General features: G+C 43.3%; 1 non-coding gene across 1 annotated transcript; it reads right to left on the bottom strand.

Annotated features, from left to right (window-relative positions):
- Nucleotides 1-447: 447 nt before the first annotated feature.
- Nucleotides 448-529, bottom strand: trnas-uga (transfer RNA serine (anticodon UGA)). The gene has a single exon. It is a non-coding gene; the product is annotated as a tRNA-Ser (tRNA).
- Nucleotides 530-9,468: the final 8,939 nt, after the last annotated feature.

The following is a 9,468-nucleotide window of genomic DNA, read 5'->3' as shown; positions in this document are numbered from 1 at the left end:
AATTGTGAAATATATCTGCTCCTTTCAGCGTCTACTCCACTTTCTGTCTATCTGTCATTCCCTATTTCTCTGTATGTGTCTCTCTCTGTCTATCTGCCTGCCTTTTTTTCTTCCCCTTTCCCTCTCCTCGATCATCTTCCACTTTGTAGCATATGGGCACGAAGTCACTTAAATGTATTCACCTCCTCGGGGAATTGAACCACACGGAGACACATTGAGCGAAACATCGTCACATTCACTGAGTGATGGAGAGCTCAGAGAGACAGACTGACAGAAAGCAAAAGCGTTTGCACCTTGAGTTATTTTTGTTCCATTCTCGACTGCAAGTTTTAAGACTGCTTGTAGCATATCGGAAATGAGAAAAATGAAGCGGTGTTTGGAATGTTATGTAACACAACAGATGATTTGCTTTGCAGGGACAAGGTTAAATTCTGAAATAATGAACTGCGTAGCCAGCAGGATTCGAACCTGCGCAGGGGAACCCCAATGGATTTCAAATCCATCGCCTTAACCACTCGGCCATGACTACACACAACAGCAGTTTGGTCATGCCTGCACACTACGGCTGACTTGCCATTTTTGTTCACAATCATTGATTTGGGTGACATGAGCGCTGAATAAGAACATTATGAAAACAGTAGGATTAGGCCATAACGTTTCTCGAATCTGTGCCCTCAACTCATCTGCTTTATTTGCTATACTCCTTACATTGAAATAGATACCCTTGAGCCCTGCCAAAGTCTTTTTTTTAAATTAATAACCTTTGTTTCCTCCGTCTTCCAGACTGATCCATTATTTTTTTGCCTTCCATTTTCATTTCTCCCAACTGAGTCTCCCCTCAGATCCCCATCCCCCTGCCAGACTAGTTTAAACCCTTCCCAACAGCACCAGCAAAATGGCCCACAAGGAACTCAGTCCCGGCTCCGTTCAGGTGTTGCCCTTTCCAGACTGTACAGGTCCTATCTCCCCCAGAGCCGGCCCCAATGTCCCAGGAATCAACGGTATCTCTGGCCTCCTCAGCTATTCCAGTCCCCTTTAAGCTACATTTTTTGGTACACACTGCTGCCCCTGTGTGTCAGTGGTAGAGGGAGTTAATGTTTCTGGATGGGGTGCTAATCGAGCGGGCTGCTTTGTTCTGAATGGCGTCAAGCTTCTTGAGTGTTGTTGGAGCTGCACCCATCCAGGCAAGTGGAGAGTATTCCATCACAGTCCTGACTTGGGCCTTGTAGATGGTGGACAGGCTTTGGGGAGTCAGGAGATGAGTTACTCACGGCAGGATTCCTAGCGTCTGACCTGCTCTTGTACCATGGTATTTATATGGCTACTCCAGTTCAGTTTCTGGTCAATGGTAGCCCCTAGGATGTTGATAGTGGGGGATTCAGCGATGGTAATGCCGTTGAATGTCAAGGGGAGATGGTTAGATTCTGTCTTGTTGGAGATGGTCATTGCCTGGCACTTGTGTGGTGCGAATTTTACTTGCCACTTATCAGCCCAAGCCTGGATATCGTCCTGGTCTTGCTGCATTTCTGCACGGGCTTCTTCAGTATCTGAGGAGTCGTGAATGGTGCTGATCATTGTGCAATCTTCAGCGAACATCCCCACCTCTTACCTTATGATTGATTGAAGGTCATTGATGAAGCAGTTGAAGATGGTTGGGCCGAGGGCACTACCCTGAGGACTCCTGCAATGATGTCCTGGAGCTCAGATAATTGACCTGCAACAACCACAACCATCTTCCTTTGCATTATGTATAACTCCCCCTGATTCCCATTGACCTCAGTTTTGCTGGGGCTCCTTGATGCCATACTCGTTCAATTGCTGCCTTGATGTCAAGGGCAGTCACTCCCACCTCACCTCTTCAGTTCAGCTCTTTTGTTCATGTTTGAACCAAGGCTGTAATGAGGGCAGGAGCTGAGTGGCCCTGGCGGAACCCAAACTGAGGGTCACTGATCAGGTTATTGCCAAGCAAATGCTGCTTGATGGCACTATTGATGACACCTTCCACCACTTTACTGATGATTGAGAGTAGACTGATGGGGCGATCATTGGCCGGGTTGGACTTGTCCTGCTTTTTGTGTACAGGCCATACTTGGGCAATTTTCCACATTGCCGGGGTAGATGCCAGTGTTGTAGCTGTACTGGAACAGCTTGGCTAAGGGCGCAGCAAGTTCTGGCGCACAAATCTTCAGTACTATTGCCGGAATATTGTCAGGGCTTATAGTCTTTGCAGTATCCAGTTCCTTCAGCCGTTTCTTGATATCACGCGGAGTGAACTGAATTGGCTGAAATCTGGCATCTGTGATGCTGGGGACTTCAGGAGGAGGCCGAGATGGATCATCAACTCGGCACTTCTGGCTGAAGATTGTTGCAAATGCTTCTGCCTAATCTTTTGCATTGATGTGCTGGGCTCCCCCATCATTGTCCACCACCATTCACAGCTGGATGTGGCAGGACTGCAGAGCTTAGATCTGATCATTTGGTTATGGGATCACTTAGCTCTGTCTATTGCTTCATGTACAATAAAAGTTGACACTTAATAAGTGTGAATTGCCAGTCAAACCCCTGTCCCAACACAAGTGCTCAGAGTCACAGAATTAGAATGGCCACTTCCTGGGTGACCGATGCTGGAAAGTTGGGCTCCAAACAACATACTGGAAACAGTCAGCAGGTCAAGAAGCATCTATGGAGAGGGAACCATAGTTAATGTTTTAGGGCTGTTCGTGTTTCATCTTCTCAACCGTATCGTGGATAATATCCCTTCCAGTCACAGGGGAGACACAGATTCAATTCACCGAACATGTGAGAGTATTTTTAAAATGTCAAATTGTGTTTTTATTGCTTTGTACTGATTCATCTCCAATAGCGACAAAGAAAATATACAAGAGGAGACTGTGCTTTGAGAATTTTATTCAGCGGATTCTACTTAAAGACTAAGACTACCATCTATTGTATATTCCCTTGCCTTGTTAGTTCACCCAAAATGCATCACCTCGCACTTCTCAGGATTAAATTCCATTTGCCACTGCTCTGCCCAACTTACCAGCCCATCTATATCGTCCTGTAATCTAAGGCTTTCCTCTTCATTACTTACGACACCACCAATTTTCATGTCATCTACAAACTTACTAATCATACCTCCTATATTCATGTCTAAATCATTAATGTACACTACAAACAGCAAGGGTCCCAGCACCGATCCCTGTGGTACACCACTGGTCACAGGCTTCCAATTGCAAAACCAACCCTCGACCTCCTGCCACGAAGCCAATTTTGGATCCAATTTGCCAAATTCCCCTGGATCCCATGGACTCTTACCTTCTTGTCCAATCTCCCATGCGGGACCTTATTAAAAGCCGTACTGAGGTCCATGTAGACTACATCAACTGCTTTCCCTTAATCTACACACCTAGTCACCTCCTCGAAAAATTCAATCATATTTTTTAGACACGGTCTCCCCTGACAAAGCCATGCTGACTATCCTTGATTAATCCCTGCCTCTCCAAGTGGAGATTAATCCTGTCCCTCAGAATTTTTCCAATAGTTTCCCTGCCACTGATGTTAGATTCACTGGCCTGTAATTACCTGGTTGATCCCTACTACCCTTCTTGAATAATGGTACCACATTCGCTGTCCTCCAATCCTCTGGCACCTCTCCTGTGGCCAGAGAGGATTTGAAAATTTGTGTCAGAGCCCCTGAAATCACAGAATCACAGAATTACAGAATAATACAGTGCAGAAGAGGCCCTTCGGCCCATCGAGTCTGCACCGATGCATTAAAAACACCTGACCTGTCTACCTAATCCCATTTGCCAGCACTTGGCCCATAGCCTTGAATGTTATGACGTGCCAAGTGCTCATCCAGGTACTTTTTAAAGGATGTGAGGCAACTTGCATCTACCACCCTCCCAGGCAGGGCATTCCAGACCGTCACCACCCTCTGGGTAAAAAAGTTCTTCCTCAAGTCCCCCTTAAACCTCCCGCCCCTCACCTTAAACTTGTGACTTCACGTAACTTACCCTTCAACTAAGGGGAACAGTTGTTCCCTATCCACCCTGTCCATGCCCCTCATAATCTTGTACACCTCGATCAGGTCACCCCTCAATCTTCTCTGCTCCAGTGAAAACAACCCAAGCCTATCCAACCTCTCTTCAGAGCTTAAATGTTCCATCCCAGGCAACATCCTGGTGAATCGCCTCTGCACCCCCTCCAATGCAATCACATCCTTCTTATAATGTGGCGACCAGAATTGCACACAGTACTCCAGCTGTGGCCTTACCAAAGTTCTATACAACTCCAACATGACCTCCCTGCTTTTGTAATTTATGCGGCGATTGATAAAGGCAAGTGTCCCATATGCCTTTTTCACCACCCTATTAACCTGTCCTTTTGCCTTCAGAGATCTCTGGACAATCATGCCAAGGTCCCTTTGTTCCTCAGAACTTCCCAGTGTCAGGCCATTCATTGAATACTTTCGTGTCACATTACTCCTTCCAAAGTGTATCACCTCACACTTTTCAAAGTTAAATTCCATCTGCCACATTTCTGCCCATTTGACCATCCCGTCTATATCTTCCTGTAACCTAAGACACTCCACCTCACTGATAACCACTCGGCCAATATTTGTGTCATCCGCGAACTTACTGATCCTACCCCCCACATAGTCATCTATGTCGTTTATATAAATGACAAACAATAGGTGACCCAGCACAGATCCTTGTGGTACGCCACTGGACACTGGCTTCTGGTCATGAAAACAGCCGTCTGTCATCACTCTCTGTCTCCTACAGCTAAGCCAATTTTGAATCCACCTTATCAAGTTACCTTGTATCCCATGTGCATTTGCTTTCTTGATAAGTCTCCCATGTGGGACATTGTCAAAGGCTTTGCTGAAATCCATATAAACTACATCAACTGCACCACCCTCATCTACACAGCTGGTCACATGCTCAAAAAATTCAATCAAATTTGTTAGGCATGACCTCCCTCTGACAAAGCCATGCTGACGATTCCTAATCAAATTTTGCCTCTCCAAGTGGAGATAGATTCTCTCCTTCAGAATTTTCTCCAATAGTTTCCCTACCACTGACGTGAGACTCACTGGTCTGTAGTTCCCTGGCTTATCTCTACAACCTTTCTTAAATAGTGGGACCACATTAGCTGTTCTCCAGTCCTCTGGCACCTCCCCTGTGGCCAGAGAGGAATTAAAAATTAGGGTCAGAGCCCCTGCAATCTCCACCCTCGCCTCCCACAGCATCCTGGGACACAAATCGTCCAGACCTGGATATTTGTCCACTTTTAAGCCTTCCAAAACCTCCAATACCTTGTCACTCCCTATGACAATTTGCTCAAGAACCTCACAGTCTCTCTCTCTAAGTTCCATATCTACATCCTCATTCTCTTGGGTGAAATCTCCTCCCTTGCCTCATAAAGCAGCCTAGGATACATCTCATCTGGGCCTGGTGATGTATCCACTTTTGAGCTAAAACCGCTAATACCTCCTCCCTTTCGATGCTAATTTGTTCAGGTATATCACAATCCCCCTCCCTGATCTCTATACCTACATCGTCTTTCTCCATAATGCACACAAATGGAAAGTAATCATTCAAAGCCTTACCTACATCATCCGACTGCACACACAGATTGCCACTTTGGTCCCTAATGAGCCCTACTCTTTCCCTGGTTATCCTCTTGCCCTTAATATACTTATAAAACGCCTTGGGATTTTACTTTATCTTGTCCGCCAGCGTTTTTTCATGCCCCCTCTTTGCTCTCCTAATTACTTTTTAAATATTCCCCCCCTACACTTTATATTCTCCTCGAGCCTCCGTTTTTTCCTTATCCAATCCTCGATATCCCTTGACATCCAGAGTTCCCTGGACTTGTTGGTCTTGCCTTCACCTTTACGGGAACATGTTGGCCCTAATCTCTCGGTATTTCCTTTTTGAATGACTCCAACTGGTCTGATGTAGACTTTCCGACAAGTAGCTGCTCCCAGTACACTTTGGCCGGATCCTATTTTATCATATTGAAATCGGCCTTCCCCCAATTCAGTACCTTTATTTCTGGTCCATCTTTGTCCTTTCCCATATATACCTTAAATCTTACAAATTTATGATCATATTAATCCATCTGCCACTTGTATGCCGACTCCACTCGCTTATCTATGTCCTGTTGCAGGCTGTTGATATCATCCTCACTGTTTACCACACCTCCATGTTTTCCAATGTCCAAGTCATTTATATGTAGCCTCTGTTGTTTAGTTTGAATCTGTGCCTCTGGTTACAGACCTTTCTGCCACTGGAAATAGTTTCAGCTTATTTCTTCTGTCAAACACTTCTTGATTTTGAACTCCTCTATGAAGTTTCCTTTTAACCTTCTTTGCTCTCAGCAGAACACCTCAGCTTCTCCAGTCTCTCCACGTAACTGAAATCTTTCATCACTGGTGCCTTTTTGGAAAAAAATCTTTTCTGGACCCTCTCGAAGGCCTCGATGTCATTCTGAAAATGTGGTATCCAGAACTGGACACTATACTGCAGCTGAGGCCTACTGGTGTTTTGTAAATGTTTATCAAAATCATTACTTTTCTACACGAGTAGTCTATGGCCCAGTGCAATGAGAACTGAGACAAGGGCTAATGTAATATCAACAGATATATGGCGCGGTGTAGTAATAACTGAGACAGGGTCTAGTGCAATATAAATTCACACATTGTACAATGCACTAATAGATCAGACAATATCTAGTGTAATATAGACAGAGGCATGGCATAGTATAATAGAAACAGCGAAATCGTCCTGTACAATAAATTTACAGCCTTGGTCAAAAGTATTAAATGATCTGCAATTATGTTTTGAATTAAAGGAGATAAAATGCTAAAACATAATTTGTGAAGATAATCATCTATCTTTGCCGAATCCACTTGTAAATATTAATTATGAAATGCTTTCTACACATCCAAACATAGAAACACACATTATATTTGCACACAGTTATGTGTATATGTACACATACACATTCATATACACTTACATTGTACACTTGCGCTCGGTTAGTTTAGCTTGTTCAAATCTAGCGACTGAGATTATGGCGTTTGGTGGATTTCAGGAACCTGCAGCAGCCCACATGGCTGTGTTGTGTGGTCACGGTTTCAGACCCTCTCTGGCACGGTCAGTGGGTCAAATGAAAGCTAAATAGAAAACCTTGCAAGGAAAACAATCCTTAGCAATAAAAAGAAATTGTGAGCAATTATCACAGTACAACGCAAGTATGAATTAGTAAACTTTAACATAACAGTTTGTCACTTCGTATTGCAAAGTGTATTGCACCTTTCGTGCTGTCCCTCAATCCCAGTTCATCTTGGGAGATTGTTACATCCTTTCAACACAAATATTATCCCCTAATACTAGAGCTGTTAGAATTTGCACGCAACTGCTAATAGCTATTAACAAGATAAAACGTATTCTTTTAACCAGCAATGATTGCATCAACACAGAGACGTATATTTTCATTTATATTCATATCCATCTATCAAATAACAGTGAAATGGTCTGATGCTGCAAAATAGCTGAGATATGGCCTCGTAGAATGTGAACAAAAACATGGTCCAATGTAATTAAACAGAGTTATGATCTAATGTGATATTCAATTCAATTCACTTTCACTTTACAGATGATAATTTGAATTGGGGGTAACAGTGTAGAGATGTGGTGGCCAAGGGACATACACCAATATACTACATCACAAAGTTAAGATCCTTTTGAGTAGATTCCACAGTCATGAAACTCTTCTAATTGGCTGTTGTTGAGAGTGCTGTCTTATCTGAATGTCTCTCCTGGTACTGTTACCTTAGGAGTGGAGATTCTTTAAGGGTAGAGAGATTGCTGAGACAAACAGGAAGGATAGTAATGAACAATTTCTTCTTGATGAAATCTGCTATCAAAGAATTTTGATGAAAGAGTTATGGACCGTGAGGATGACCCCTTGTCTCAATATTACTGTTCATTGCGTTCAGGGAAAAGGCTAGAAACCCTTAAATGCAGGGACAAATCGGTTCTTGTACTCGTTCGTGCCTTTCTCGAAAATAACATTTTAACAGGAGCTTGATGAACTGGTGAGGATATGCACTCATGATGGGACTCATTGACTGATTATTTTAATATGTTGGAATTAGTTAAAAAAAATATTTAATCAAGTAAGTCTTTTTGTGATAGGGTAATTTTCTTTCTTTTATTGTTGTTATTCATATGTACAAAGAACAAAGAACAGTACAGCACAGGAACAGGCCATTCGGCCCTCCAAGCCTGCGCCGATCTTGATGCCTGCCGAAACTAACACCTTCTTCACTTCCGGGGCCCAGATCCCTCTATTCCCTTCCTATTCATATATTTGTCAAGATGTCTCTTAAACGTCGCTATCGTATCTGCTTCCACCACCTCCCCTGGCAGCAAGTTCCGGGCACTCACCACCCTCTGTGTAAAAGAAAATTCAGTGAATGAGCAAAGTTGCTCCGATCCAGCAGCTGAGAGTTATGTTATTAGGTGGATTTTAGGACCCTGCAGGAGCCCATCTGGCGATGCTATGTGATCACGATTCCAGACTCTTGTCTGATAGAGTCAGTGGGTCAGACGAAAGCCAAATAGAACATCCTGTAACAAAAAAAATGTTAGCAATTATCACAGTACAACACAAGACTGAATTAGTAAACTTTAACATAACAGAGTTTGTCCCTAAGTTGTATAATGTGCAGTGTACTATTGCTCACCTTTAGTTTTATCCCTCAATCCCAGTTCATCTCTGGGAGATTGTTGCATTACTTCAGCTGAGGCCTACCGCTGTTTTGTAAAGGTTCAGCCTAATCATTATTTTTCTACTCGAGTAGTCTATGGCCTATTGCAATGAGAACTGAGACAATGTTTAATGTAATATGAACATATACATGGCCCTGTAGTATACATTACATTACATTACGTTATACTCGAGCCTGTTACATTACACTCGACCCTATTTCTGGTCATGCCTCAGCTTTAAATGCAGAAAATTGTGCCTCTCAGTATATTATACAAGATTCCTTCTCAGTTATTACTGCACTAGACCATCTCTCTTTCTCTCTCTCTGTTTATATAGTACTACCTCCTCCATCAGTTATGTCTCAATTGGTACTCGGCAAGATCAAGTCTCTGCTGATATTTCACGAGAGGCTGCCTCTGTTTAGGTTACAGTAGACATTGTCTCAGTTGGCACTGCATTAAACCATCTCTTTGTCAAGATTGCACATGACCCATTCTTGGTTATTACAGCATTTGGCCATGCTTCTGCTCAGATTACACTAGGCCCTGTCTCACTTATTACTGCACTGGACCATATCTCTGTTTCTATTACACTAGACCCTGCCTTAGCTTACTACATTGGACCATGTACAGTTGTTAGTGCAGGAGACGATTTGCCTGTTTATAATACGTTACACTTTGC

Source organism: Heterodontus francisci, chromosome 34 (assembly GCF_036365525.1).
Source record: "Heterodontus francisci isolate sHetFra1 chromosome 34, sHetFra1.hap1, whole genome shotgun sequence".
In the NCBI taxonomy this organism is placed as follows: Eukaryota; Metazoa; Chordata; class Chondrichthyes; order Heterodontiformes; family Heterodontidae; genus Heterodontus; species Heterodontus francisci.
Note: the sequence above shows the minus strand (reverse complement) of the source record. Positions and strands in the feature narration are given on the sequence as shown.